This window comes from Microtus oregoni, unplaced genomic scaffold (assembly GCF_018167655.1).
Source record: "Microtus oregoni isolate MIOR12 unplaced genomic scaffold, Mior012 000021F_ref0000039, whole genome shotgun sequence".
Lineage (NCBI taxonomy): Eukaryota > Metazoa > Chordata > Mammalia > Rodentia > Cricetidae > Microtus > Microtus oregoni.
Genome location: NW_024543080.1, coordinates 12734025 through 12749480, shown reverse-complemented (window position 1 = coordinate 12749480; position 15456 = coordinate 12734025). Strand labels below are relative to the sequence as shown.

The following is a 15456-nucleotide window of genomic DNA, read 5'->3' as shown; positions in this document are numbered from 1 at the left end:
AGAAACAGATACACACAAATTAGACTTTCTGTCTGCAGAACAGCCAGGGAGAAATGAATAGTGTTTAACAGCAGTGCACACAAACATCCCAAACCATCAAATATATATTTCAATTGGAAAATTGCTAGCAATAACTGGGAACTAGAGAAATAGAAGATAAATGATTACAGCTGGACAACCTATTAAAGCCCAGAAGAAAGCCAAATCGTAACATTCTGTTCCAAATTAGCAAAGTTATCAGATGTTTAATTCCTCTGCACTTACCCTGGGACTAATTACAGTGAAACATGTAACACATTCTCCAAGTGGTGAGAAATCTCATCGAATGCTTGCGTTTTATGTTAGCTTCTTATTTTTTTAAATGGCATTATACAAAACCATTTTAAATCTAAGAGATATATATTTGTCACAGAATGTTTCCATAGTGTACAATGTATAATTTTGTTCTACTGGGACAGTAATTTGTATTCATATTTACAAAAATATGAATAAAAGTTTATCATTTATGCTATAACATAATCTATATAAGTTACAGATTTATTTGCAGATAGCTAAGCTCAAATTTTACTTTCTAATGTTTTAATAAAAACTCTTGAGGGACTGGAGAGAAGCCTCAGCAGTTAAGAGTGCTGGATTAAGTTAAGCAGTTAAGAGGTCCCAGGTTGGATTCCCAATACCCATATGGTGTCTCAGTCATCTGTAACTTCAGTTTGAAGGGATTGATGTCCTCTTCTGGCCTCCCAGAAAGAAAGGGGATGGCAGTGTTGTACAGAATATATGGATAAGCAGTATACCTCCCATTATAGTAAGAAGGCCTTATTTTATCTCATTTTATTCTTTTTTTAAAGAGAATGAAAGAACATGGCCTTGGGTGTGTTGTGATTTGGGAGAACTTGCATGAGGGAAAAGAATATGATCAAAATACATGTTACAGAAATTTTAAAAAATTAAAAATTAAAAAAGAAATCATCTTTCGGGTGAGACTATGCTATCTACACTAAGAAACTCTTGAATACAGCAAGTGGGCTCATTTGTCTTCATTTGCTCCCACTGTAGATGAAGAAGATGCACACATGTGTCTAATGAAAACGATCCAATCAACAGAGCAGAAAACTAGTCAAAATATTTTTGATAAGTATTAGAATTATAATCTCATTACTAAAATCACAGTAGAATTTTGATATTTCACAAGCTATGAATAAGTAATACAAGTGACAAATCACTTCTGCTTGACATCTTAGATTGATATTTAAAAGTCCTCCAAACTAAAGAACTTAAAGGATTGTTCTGCTCTTAATGTTTTTGAGAATTTCATACATGACTATTATATTCACATAATTTTATACCTTTTCACACTTCCAAGGCCTCCTATATCCCCTGCTCTAGTTCTCAAATTCATGATGTGCATAGTTATAATTGTTTTAAGCATCAGGTTTTCTGTAAATCAGGATTTTATTAGTCTTGGAGACTGAGATCAATGCTATAAAGCTTTAAAAAAAAAACAAACATTTTAAAGCAGGTTTATCAGCGTCCATTCCCAAACATGAAGGTTTGCTATTTCCTTACTCATTTAAAGTGATTTATCAAAATTTATATATTAATGAATAAAATACTTATCATTGAATTTTAAAATATAAAATTGCACACATTTTCCTAGAAACAACAGACAAGGGTGTTGTATCAGTCTCTCTCTCTTTAATTAAGTTATGATTACTTTGTTTCTTCCAGCTTATTAGTGGACCATCATCTACATTTCATTTCATAAATTAATTTACTCGGATTCACACTAACAGATACAGAGCACACATGTCCTTCCTGTGACTTAGTATATTTTTCTAGAGTTGTGGAGAATATTCATCACAAATCTTCACAGTTAGTGACTAGTAGAATTCTACCAGAGCAGTCTGAAACTTCTCACAATAAACAAAACACTAAGCATTTTAGAAAAAAATTGAGAAACAGTTTACTAAATGTGTTCCTGTTCCTGAGTTTAATCAAAAAAAGTATGAACACAAAAGGCAAGATTTTATATTACAGTGACTTATTTAGATTATTAAAAGTGCAGTCTAAAAGAACTAATATCAGCATAACAAACTCATTATTTATGCATTCCCTACCTACTAAACACATGTCTTTATTTTTATATCAATATATCTGATTCAAGCAAAATAAACCGCTTGATGTTTTTAGAGCATATTACTTAAATTCCTTAGTATCATCAGACATTTTAGCATTATTAGTGTTGCCATGAAAACTATACATAAGGTTAAAACCAAAAGGAATGCTGATTCTAAAATTAGGTAATTATTTTACTTAAAAGTAATATATTACCAACTTTGGAAATAATAACATGGAAAAATACTGAAAATATAATATAGATATTATTAATTAAAATAGAAAGCCATACCTTGTTTTCTATTAATTTATTAGAAAGTATATTCAATAAATGAATGGAGGAAATTAAGATTATAAGAAAATAATATAGGAAAATTGGAGCTTGACTAAATCTGCATGTAAAATTAAATAGCCTATAGATTTTTGGTAAAAGTATATGGAAAAATAGGATCATAGAAAATATTGATTTGCCACAAACACCAGTAAACACAAATACTTATTTCTAGTCATATCATGTTATGATATAGTTATTTGCTTATTATAAAGAAATAAGCATTACAATTAAATACAGTCTTTCTGACATCTTTTCATGCATGTGTCATTAACTTTTAGCAACAACCATGTTAAGTCCTGTTTTCTGCTATATGCACTGATCCCTTTTAAAAGTATTTGACATCAGCATAGCAGAGATCTGAAAGTTTTTGAAAATGGAGTATCGTATGTTGAGTAGCGTTCTGCAATGTCTTGGAAGAAGGGCAGAGGAGTGAGTCAGAGAGATCTTAGAGTCACCAGAACCATTTCTTGTGATCCCTCATTCTCTGAATGTGCGAGTATTTTTGGAAGGAAGCAGAGAGAACATAGAGGTGCTGCACAGTTTTAACACTTCAAGCACAGTGCAAACAAAGACGGTTAAGATCTTTGTAGGTGACCCCCATCTACACCTGTGTTTACTGTTCAATCAGATGTCATTTCACTATGAACCACTCCAAAACCCATGTTTCTAAAGATATCATTCACAAAAAATTCTAAGCAACAAATTTACTGTCTAATAGAAGAATCTTAATAATTTTAAAATGGGTAATGCTTTACAGTATACATTTTCTTACTAATAGACATATGTATGTGTTCATGTGGGTATATTCACAAGCATGCCATTGTGTGCAATCAACACACAAATGAGGAGGCCAGAGGTTGATGGTAATTCCCTGCTGCATTATTAGTTTTCCAACAGGGTCTCTTGACTTAACCCAGAGTTAGCCAGTGAGTTTTCTACCCTAATAACACTGGGGATACAGTTGTAACCTGCTAAAGCAAGCTATTATGCCTAGGCTATGGGAGTCCAAAGTCAGGTTCTCATATTTGCATGGCTAGGCTATCTCCAAAAGCCCTGTATAACGATTTTCTAATAAGTCAATATATAGTATTATTTCTTTCAAGACAGTTTAATATCCCAATACTAAAATTAATGGCATAGAACAATTAAAACAGAATAAAACCAAAGATGTCTCATAAATATGAAATCAATATTTCTTGTGGATAAAATAAAACATATTCTATTAAGGACATTAGATAATGAGTATTTCTATATATTATTTGTAAAATCGAAGGTTTTGAAATACATTACTGTATGTAATGGTATTCAATGGCAAGGCCATAAATAGATGGATAGGATGGATTAAGTGAAATCTTGGGCTTTCATGATATGATTAGTGACCTTACAGGAAAAGAAGAACAAAAAGTGATTTATTTTTCTATGTCTACATGAATAAATCAAAGAGGAGTCAGTAAAGATTTAGACAGAAGAAAGTTTTCTGTGTGCCTGGAATAAAATCTAGAATCAAATTAGTCTTGGTTGTACAGACCAAGAAATAAGAAAATGCATTTCTCTTGTTTATGCTCCCTGGCTGTATTATTTCATTACAGTAAGTTGGAGAATATAAGATACTGCCTGACCTCAAAAAAATTATTAATTATCTCTATGTTATATGGATTCTAAAAATGTTTGTAAAAGCAATGATGTGTGCCCCCATGAGTGTTTCTGTGTATATAAAACATCCATATACATATATAAAAATCCATAGACATTCAGGAATTCAAATATGCTCAGCATCTTTATACTCTATATTGCATTTTAAACCTTGAATTTTGATAAAAAAATATCATAATTTTTAATTTGCCCATTTTGTTAATGCAACAATAAATCTATAGTCATTCCATGGTATGGAATGTCTGTCAGGAGTCAGAAGTATTCTGAAAAGAATGATGAAATTGAAATGCACAGAAGGGCAAGTGACTTGCTGCTACTCTCACAGCCACTGCCGACACTGGGAATGACAACTGTCAGGTCTCAGATCTCTACTCAGTTGACCAGATCACGATCATTTACACAGTGGACTTCACAAGTTGGAAACCCTTTAAAGTTTCTGTTTGAACAAGCGGTATTCTCCAACAGTTCCTTTCAAAGAATAACACTGGAAACCTCAAATACCTCAGAGACTTGCTTTTTAAAAGAGCAAATCAGAAACATTGGGTACAGAGGCTGAGCAGGTCGAGCTGTTGTATCCTGTGGCTTGCCCTAGTTATTTACAACTTGTCTAGACTGAAACATGTACTTCATAGATGTGTCTGCGATTCATTACTTCCTAAAAGCCCATTCCCACATAGCAATTCTCTATCTGAATTACATTAAGCAAGTTTTTCACGTTTTTCTAAAACGTAGAAGGTTTCTAAGTGTACAAAATTGGTCATTTTTCTAGCAATTATTCTGGACTTGTAACAAAGTTGTTAATACTGATGGTACAGTACTAAATCACCCTATTAGAAAATACGGCTATATCCAGTGAAACAACTGTAACGGCTAACTCTCATTTGTGAGATCAAAGGTTGGGAAGAACGGAATGATGTCACAACCAAGAAGCCTTGTTGCAGTTGTTATTTCGGGAGCCTGAAGATCTCTGAGGGCAATGAGGTTGGTTGTTGGAATGTCTAAAAAGATGGAGGTTGCCACAGCCTGCTGCTGTGCTGAGAGAAATTATCAGGGCAGAAATGCCTGCAACAGCAACAAATAGGAAGACCAATTTTCCCTCTACCCATTTCTGTTTTCCACTTTATTGATTCCTTTGGTGAACTCTATAGGAAGCCATGGGGGGAAAGAAGACACATTGCTGGGACTCAGATCTAGTCCTGCAAAGCCATTGCAAGTAGATTTCCTAGCAATAGACAAGGAAGGCATATCGTCATTTAATATGTTTATGTTGTTTGAACCTTTTGGCTTATTAATTTAGCAAGAGGAGGGGTGACCAGGCAGATGTGCAGGATTCAAACAGCTTCACCTTGTACTATGACAGTAAACAAAGAATGTGATCCTCATGCCTCCTAGCATATCCTACAGGGTGTTATGTGAAAATATTCAGCCAAAACAGACAGACAAAAAAAAAATCAACAAGTGATCACCAATTGGGAAGAGAGTGTTAGCTATTGCATTAGAGGCTTAATTAGTAAAGCTACATATATAACCAATAATATATGTAAGGTTTCAACTAAGTGATGAAGCTATTTATTGCAGTGAAAGAGAATTCTTAGAACACTGCATAGCTGAGTTGATATCAGATTCTATTTCTCCCGAGCTAAGTAACTTCTATAAAATCTAGGCAGCTGCACCTTTTAAGTTGTTAAAGGGTTGCAGATGCCATACTTGCAGTATCTATCCTGGACCAATTATGCTGTGTTACCTAATAAGAGATTCCTACTGAGGATAGCACATGTACATTTAGATAGAATCATTTAATTGTAATAAAGTTTGAGTAGAAAAAAAGGAAACCAAAACTCATTTACTCCAAGCTTCTCCAGTCCATTGTACTCATCTGAGGATCTTTATAGAGCTGATTGCTTTATATGGATACTGTGTTATTTTCTTTCCAAAGAAGAAAACTTAAGTTCAGATAGATGAAGAGAGGGTCTCTGCTCTCACTGTTAGCATTTCAACTTAATGAGCTTCTTTTCCTCTTTATTTTACATTCCAACCACAGTTCTCCATACCACCCCTCTTCTAGCCTCCCATCTCTTCCCCTCAGGCCTCCACCATCCACTCCTCCCAATGGGTAAGGGATCCCATGGGATGTCAACAAAGTCTGGATATTAAGTTGGTCAGGACCAAGCCCTTCTCCCTACATTGAGGCTGAACATAGGAAATGGGCTCCAACAAGCTAGCTCATGCACCAGGGCTAGATCCCGGTCCCACTGCCTGGGGTCCCTCAGATAGTCCAACTTCACCATGTCTCCCACATATGGAAGGTCTAGTTCGGTACCCGGGAAACTCCATGGCTGTCAGTCTACAGCTCATGAGTTTCTACGAGCTTGGCTCAGGTAGTTAAGGGAAGTGATGGGCTCTGCTCTTCACTGTTATATTTCAATGTGACGAGCTTTTCTTATAGCTATTGAAAGTGTTTTTTAGTTTTAAATGCTTTTATCATTCTCACAGCTGTGGTACTATTGAATCTGCCCTTTTAGCTCACCAAAGTAATAATAAGCAATATTTATTCTTTTTTATTTTTAACTTATTTTTTTGAGATTATAACATAATCACATCATTTCTGTGTTCTTTTTTCTCTTTGCAAACACACACACTGGCCCGTATTTCTTCTCTTACAAATTGTCGCATATTTTAAAACTATTGTTTTACACACAAACATACACACTCAAACACACATAAAAACTCACACACATACATATACATATACACACACTCACACACACATTCACACACATACACACTTCACACTCACCGAAACATAACCTGCTCAGTCTGAAGAATGTTACTCTTTGGGATGTATTCTGGGCTGACCTTTCGTTGTTGCATATTTCTTTTCCTTTTTGACAGATATTGTCGCATCATAACTGTTTTTTTAAAAAAAAAAACCTAATGACTTGTTCTTCATGCTTAATTTTGGTAATGTGAACTTTGTTCCTTTAAACTGTAGTTCTTCTGTCTCTAAATGTTTATTATACAGATGGTCTGCATAAATACATCAGTAGATTTGCTTGCATAGTCATTGATGCCAGGTGATCTTAGTAAACCAATAAAATAAATAACAAAATCAGTCACAGGTTTGATAAGAGCTGGATGCAGCAATTTTTCTTTGTGCTTACTGAAAATCTTCCAGTTACTCTGCAAGTGTTTATTTTTGTCATATCCTTCTGTCTAAGATACATACTTTAGATGAGTTTAGTGAGTTAATTAATGTCTTAGATTGTTCAAACCAGCATTTTGAAATTATTTAAAGATTATTGAAATACTACAGATTTTTTCGTTAATATGCTTCATGTGTTTATATACTTTATAACAGTATAGACCAAGATTTTAGTATTCAAAACCATAGAAAAGCAGTGTGAAAAGCATTGCCATGTCCAGACTGAAGAATTAGTGTAACAAAGACAAGAGTGGCAAACCTTCAGATACTGTAGCTCTGTGGTGGAAGTTTAAATGATCACATAGCTGTCTGGGTAGTGACGATAACAGCGAGATCGTGAACGCTGAAGGAAATTTGCCATAGGGAAGATAAATACATTTGGAACTGCCGCCTTGCAGATGGAATTTTTAGTTGGTCTTTACAGAATTAAGCATAAAAGCAAAGCATTAATATACGACAAATGCACATTTCTCATCTCCCATCACACGCAGTTTTCACTTTGCCACATTAAGCAGAATATCTGTGTCCTCCAGCTTCCGCTTAAGAACAAGGAAGAAGTTAGTCCTCTCGTCAAATGGGAGCATATTCTTCTACAGATTAGGGGGCTACGAAGTTACTCAATGACTTTCTCCTTGACAGATTATAACCCTGACACTAATCACTTAAATTAGCATAATAATTAATTTTCTGTTACAGAAATAATACTCTTGGTTGAAATGACCATGCTTCAAGAAACTACTACAAACCCAGATCAGTACTGCCCTGGGGGTAAGGCCACAGATTTTCCTCTTTGCTTTTCCTAGTGGTTGAAGGAATAGAAATGCTGCCACAATTTAGAATAAGGTATGCTTTGTTGTATTAAACATTAACTTCACATTAATTTAGCAATAAAAATATGCTATCTTCTTTTCACCTTTTTCTTCCAGGTCATTACTATGTCTCTTGGATTCAGCAGGAGTGTCACAAGTTATATCTCTTTGTCTACCCGGCCACATAATTATTATCTACGTTATTATTAAAGCAAGCTTTGTCAAATAAAAATTAAGTCATGATACAAGTGTGTTTATGTACTGTAGGGATTAACATTAAGTGTGAAGCTGACAAGATCTAAGATTGCCTGGGAGAGGAGTCACTGAGCAGTCCTGCAAGGGATTATCTAAATTAAATCCACCCCTATGTGTGTCACTATTTCCTGACTACAATTTCAGGCACATAAGTGAAGAAAGTAAACTGAACAGCATGAAAACATTCATTATTCTATCATTCTTATTAGGTAAGTTATATGATAGCTATTTCAACACATCATGATGGACTGGACATCCTTACCATGATGGACTGTACTGTGAATTGTGAGCCTCCCTCCAGCAAGTGAGTTGTCAGGGTGTTTTATGATAGCAACTGAGACATATATGATGTGGGAGTGTCATATATCAATTTGTTGATTTCATTGGTTAACCAATAAAGAAACTACTTGGCTGGCCCTCATAGGTTAAAACATAGGTGGGAGGAGTAAACAGAACAGAATGCTGGGAGGAAGAGGAAGTGAGCTCAGAGAGACGCCATGCTCCGCTCTCCTGGGCAGACACATGCGATGAAGCTCCAACCCAGGATGGATGTAGGCTAGAATCTTCCCTGTAAGCGCATCTTGGGGTGCAACACAGATGATTAGAGATAGGCTAAATTAATATGTGAGAATAAGCCTAGAAGAGGCTAGATAGAAATGGGCCAAGCAGTGTTTAAAAGAATACAGTGTCCGTGTAATTATTTCGGGGCATAAGCTAGAGCCAGCCATGTGGGCAGTCGGGGTGCCGGGGATGCAGCCCCGCCGCTCCAATTACTACACATATACTCACAATATTTTTGATAATATAGCAATTCTGACATTGCTAACAAGTTTCTTCAATGAATATAGATGTGATTAATTAAAATTTTTTATTTATGGGTTTTAAGTATAATATTACAGCCAGCTTTGGTTTAGTATAGAGAACAATTATATACTATCTACTAGTGTATACCAACTTGTGGTAGAAAATTATCATGGACAATCAGAAATATGTTTGTTTATTCAGCCATTTATTAATTTATTTACCCCATACATTTCTATTTTTACGTATTCATTTATTTTTATTTTAAATATTTTATTCATTTTACATACCAACAGAGCTCTCCTTACCTCCCTTCCTCTTACACCTCTCCACATTCCCCAAACAACTCCCCATCCACTCCTCAGAAAGGGTAAGACCTCCCACTGGGGAACCAACAAAATATAGCACATGGAGTTGAGGCAGTACCAAGTCCCTTCCACCCACCTCACCTCACCCCCGCCCCAGAATAAAGGCAGAGCAAGGCATCCCACCATAATGAATGGGTTCCAAAATGTCAGTTAAGGTTAAGATAATATGTTATGGGAACCACTATTTGACTATCAATTCTGAACTACGGGGATAAAACAATTTATAACAAAATGATACATAAACAAACATGTTTAAATGTACTTTGATTTTTCCATGCAACAGATTGTGGATAAACACATCGTCAAAGACAGAATAACAATGGTGTGTGCATGTGTGTGGGTGTGGGTGTGTGTAGAGCAATGTGGTGTATAATATTTGAAGTTTTTAATGATTTACAATATCACCTCAAACTGTGACTATAATGAGGAAAGTAAGGGTCAATTACATTAGCATAACCAATTACATTAAATAATTTAAATTTCTCTAAGGCTAGCTAGTATATTATAAACTTGGAATTTAAAGGTGTTTTTGTTTTCAAAATGTCACTTGGCCTATATGGAAACAATGTTTTGGGCATTAAACGTTTAAGTGAATAGTTAATTCATGATAATGGTCTTTAAGTAGATATTTGTTGTGAGATGGAAAAAATACTAAAACACTATATTCAAAATATTTTTATTAGAAAATGAGAGTGTAACGTTATGATTTATTTCAATACAAATAACAGATTATGCTACTCATAACTGATTTAGTGTATGAGTGTGAGATTTTTATAAAGTTAGAATTTTAACTTACAGGAGTTTAATTCTGAAGGTTTTATTTATTAGTTATAAAATAAAATTGTTGTTTCTTTACATAAAATTTTATTAAAAACAATTTTAATACCTCTGAAGAAGATATTCCTTTTCTTTAAATAGATTAAATATCTGATGTTTTTAAAAAATAAACAAATTTGGCAAAACTTTATTATAGTAAGAGGCTGCTTATTCATTTTCTTGCTGCCCAGACTCCTGAATAAACCACACAGAAACTGTTGAATTAAATCACTGCTTGGCCTATTAGCTCTAACATCTTATTGGCTACCTTTTACATCTTAATTTAACCCATTTCCATTATTTTATATTTTACCATGGCCCACTGGCTAGGTTCCAGTGTGTCTCTATCCAGAGACAGCTCCCTGGCTTCTCCCTGACTCTACCTACTTGCTTCCAGAATTCAATTTAGTTTTTCCTACCTATCTCTGTTCTACCCTATCACAGGCCTAAAACAGTTTCTTTATTAACTAATGGTATTCACAGCATACAGAGGGGAATCCCGCATCACCTTCCCTTTTCTGTTTAAATAAGGAAGGTTCCCCAGGCTGCTGTGGCCAAGCTGCATATCATTTAAAATGCTCTCTAGGACAGAAAAGGTTTACAGATACACAATAGGACAGATTCAGACATAATAGATCTCTAAACAAGACACAATGTACTTATAAAATGTATGTAGGCTTGGGAGAAAAAGAAAAAGATTATAGAGAGTTATAAAAAGAAGTGAATGGTTTCTAAAAAACACAGTCTTTAAAGAGACAGAGTACAGACAGTCATAGATTAAAGGAGTAAAGATAATACAATAAATATTAAAAGAAATAGAATAAAAACAAATAAGCCACATAAAGATGAAATATACATAGAAAGTTTGGATTATGTATATTATTGTGTTTTCTTTGAAATTTTTCTCTGTGACAGAGTTACATAACCAACATATATATGTTAACGTTATCTTGATTTTCAGAATTTGAGTCTAAGAGTTCTGCTTTTGTTTCCACAGAGGATAAGAACCCGTGGAATCCTTACAGACTAATGTGGCCATGAACACCCTCCAAAATTACTTTGCCCAACAAAAAACAGAAAGAAGTTTGGAGAGAACTACGTGCAAATTCCCTGAATTATTGCTTATAAATATTTGATTACATTTAAAGAAGAATCGGCTATAGAGATTTGCATTGGTATGGATTTAGTTTATTGATACAAATTTAAGATAAATCTTGTTATACTGTGTGTGTGTATACCTGCTCTTGATTAAAGTATTATGTTTGTGTAGCTCATTTAAAATGTAATGTATAATTAAGAAATATAGGTTAATAGATAATCATCTATAATAGTCAGGTTTGTAGTCATTTTAGTTAGATTTTCTAGATGGACATATATGTATTTCAGATGAATAGGAAATCTTCAAACCTTTCAAAGACTACAGAATATGGCATTTAAAATGTTTCAAGAACTTAAGATTTTTAATGACAGTGATACACATCTGCTCCTGGCAGCAAAAAGCTACTTTATAAGGATAATAGGCACCAAAGAGGCTTCTTATGGCATTAGTAAGTCATTTCGGCAAGAAACTATTCTTTTCTAAACTGCTTGATTTTATACTGTATGAACAGGACATGCAGGATCCACAGAAAAATGACTGCTGAACTTGACTAAAGGTGAGATGGTCCTTCAGGGTCCTTGATTCATGAATGAGTCTGTTAGACATTCTGCAGAATATAGAAAAATGTGACTGACAAAGTACCAAAATAAGCAGAACTGTCTTTGAAATTTCCTGCTTTGTGGAAAAGTCTTCTGGGATGATGCCCTAATGTTACAGAAGAACTTTGGTTGACTGTGAGATGTCTCTGTCAATTCTAGAATTTTGGAAGTTGCTTACAATGTACTTATTGTTTACTTAGGAAATATTATATTCTTCTGGAGTCTTTGATGGAGTTAAGAATATATAGTTATAGTTTTCCTTAGTTATGATAAAAGATAAAGTAGATATAAATGATATAACTGTAATTCTAGCTTGATACCTGCTTTGTTATATATAATTTTACTATGTTAAAATTAAAACTTTCCTTTTATTTAAACAAAAATGGAAAGAGGGATGTGGTATTATCCTCTGTATGCTATGATTACCATTGATTAATAAATAAGCTGCTTTGGGCCTGAGATATGGTAGAACAGAGCTAGGCAGGGAAAACTAAACTGAATGCTGGGAGAAAGAAGGGGGTGTCAGAGAGTACCCATGTAGCCCTGCCGAAGTTGGACACCAGAACTTTACCCGGTAAGCTACAGCCTCATGGTGATACACAGATTAATGGAGATGGTTAAATTTAAGATATGAATTAGCCAGAAATACACTTAAACTATTGCCAAACAGTGTTGCAAATAATATGGTTTCTGTGTGATTACTTTGGGGCTGAGCAGCCAGGAACAAACTAGGGACTTCCTACTACACTTTATGAAGAGTAATTATCCAAAAGAGAATGTAAAACTAAATAACATCAAATAATAAAAAGGAGACATTATAGTTAACAATATACAAATGCAGACATTCATAAGTTATTGTGATGGATAAATACACATCAAATAATTTGAAGAGTTAAAAAGTTGGAAAATATCTATAGATAATAGAGTTTACAAAGATTGAATCATGAGGAAATAGAGAATTGGAATGGATCAATAACATAAATTGACTGGATCAGTAATAAATATAAATCAAGAGCCCAAGAGTAGTGAATTCTACTGATGATTTGAAGAAAAAATAATTTTAGCTATTCCTAACTGACTAGAAAATTTAACAGAAAGATATTTTAAAACAAGCATTATCATAATAAAATAGCCAGAGGAAATGGTGACACAGAAAATAACTACATGTCAATCCACTTGATGAACATACATGCAAAATTTCTCAGTAAAATCTTATGCTGAGTCCAGCAGCACAATAAAAAATTAGTCACCATAATCACTTAGAAGTTATCCTAGCATTTATGATGTTTCATTGTGTATAAATCATTGAACATTATAGACTACATCAAACAAATAAAGATAAAACTTCATTAATAGCTCAACAGATGTACATAGTACATTTGATAAAATTCATTTTTGCTTCATGATAAAAGTGGTAAAAAAAACTAGATTATGAAGAAAAAAAGATTGAAATTACATCACATTATGTAGGACATATATAGTAGGCCAACTATTAACATATGAGCAGTAGGTTAGACACAAAAATAGATGAAACTGGAGAATGACTTTGGAAGCCAGGGTTAATATTTACTAGAGCCAAGAATTCCCAAGAGCAGGAGAGAAGGCTGTGGTTAGTAGGGCTCTTTTTATCGTCTTCATTGTGGAGTGCTTTCATTCCAAACTCAAAGAGGCCTACACTTCATAATTTAGATTACTACATTTATATTTCTTTGTGGTATCATCTCCAGCAAAGTAAAATAGAAATAAACCCAAATAAATGTAGAAAAAACATTTTATAACAGGCTACAACAGAATTACAGCATATACAGTTTTAAAATATTTATCCCTTTATAAATGCCTACATTTGGAGTAAAACTGTATGAATACAGGTGCAAGCAGCATGCTCACACGTGAAGATGACGACATCTGCTGTAGAAATTGTGTGAGATGTAAGTGGAGTCAGAATTTAACTATATAAATTTCAAGTTTGCTCTCAGCGTGAGGTGAGATGTGGACACCCGAGAGATATTTCTATGATCAAAACTATTAGTATGAGTAACTCTTTATTACAAGTATATACTTTGGTAATTAAATTATTTCTACACCAAAATATGATAGAGTTTAAACAAGCTTCTGAAATCATGATACATCCAGTTTTCAACGTATGTAAACATATTCTACATGTAAAGAAAGTGGAGACCACTAAACACAACAACAGATACCAATATCTATATAAAACAGTCACTACTTTCACTTTTTTATGAATACAGAATGACACACGCTTTGTGATTAAATGAAATATTAAACACATCTCTTCTCCTGAATATTGATCATAGCACATTGTACTCGATAAAACTGAAACACAAATACAGTAATGGTACTAAACACTTTAAGTTATGTGAGTAGTTAGTTAAGATTTTGGACAAAATATGGTTATTTCATATTTGTTTATCCACTTAATATTTCAAATAAGTTATTTGCTTTTATTTAAGAGAAAAGCGTAACATTTCAAAGAAATTCAAAACAATCATGGAAGCTAATTACCAGTATAGAGCCTAAATTGCTTTCTTATCCTCTGTCTTCCATCTTTAGGTTGAAAGCTGAGTAGTATTTTGCCTCTTTAAATATAATTTTTTTTATCTTAAAAGTGTATTCGTGCATGAAAGCAACACTCTTCCTATTTTGACTAGTACCTGGAGCATGAACAGTGAAAACTTACTCTTCCTGGCACTTTGTCGTACGATACTTAAGAGAATAACAGAATACCTAGGAGGCTGCTCAGAAGATCCCATTGTTACACAATGCAGAATGATTAACAGAACAGGTGGGTTCCATATTCGGTACACTTTGCTGATTTCTGTGGCCTATTTTCAACACATAATTTGGACAAAGGGAAAAAAAAAGCACATTTTTATCTTTCAGTTAATTTTTGTTAATGGGAGAAAAATAGAAGAAACTGTTGATTTCTACTTTCTTTTCAAAAATGTCTTCATCTTATTCTCTACTAAAATTCTGAGCAAAATTCTAAAATAAACCACTAGAGTATATAGTAACTACATTGTTACAAACCATAATACATATGAAAATAAGCTCAGGCAGTTTTTTCAACAATTGATAATACAATATTCTGACTGGATAATTTAAACATTACATAAAAGGTGATTTGCAAATCTTGGTTGTGCTCTAAATAGAATATCGAGTAGATTAGAATCTACATCTCTAACAATTGAACTCAAAGGTAAGCCAAAAACACTAGGATTGAATATTTTACACGACACTTTTGAAAAGTATTGAAGTAGTGGAAGATTTACCTACAATGAAGAGTTCTGAACATAGTTGTATAATAGTAAAGACACAGTAATAGCATTACACACCTTTTACAATTGTGGTGAGGTGTTTGTATAAAATAGTTACAAGCTGGGTCAG

General features: G+C 33.7%; 1 protein-coding gene across 7 annotated transcripts in view; it reads right to left on the bottom strand.

Moving 5' to 3' along the window:
- Epha5 (EPH receptor A5) overlaps positions 1 to 15456 on the bottom strand; it is a 288480-nt gene that overhangs the window by 92650 nt on the left and 180374 nt on the right. The window lies entirely within an intron of this gene.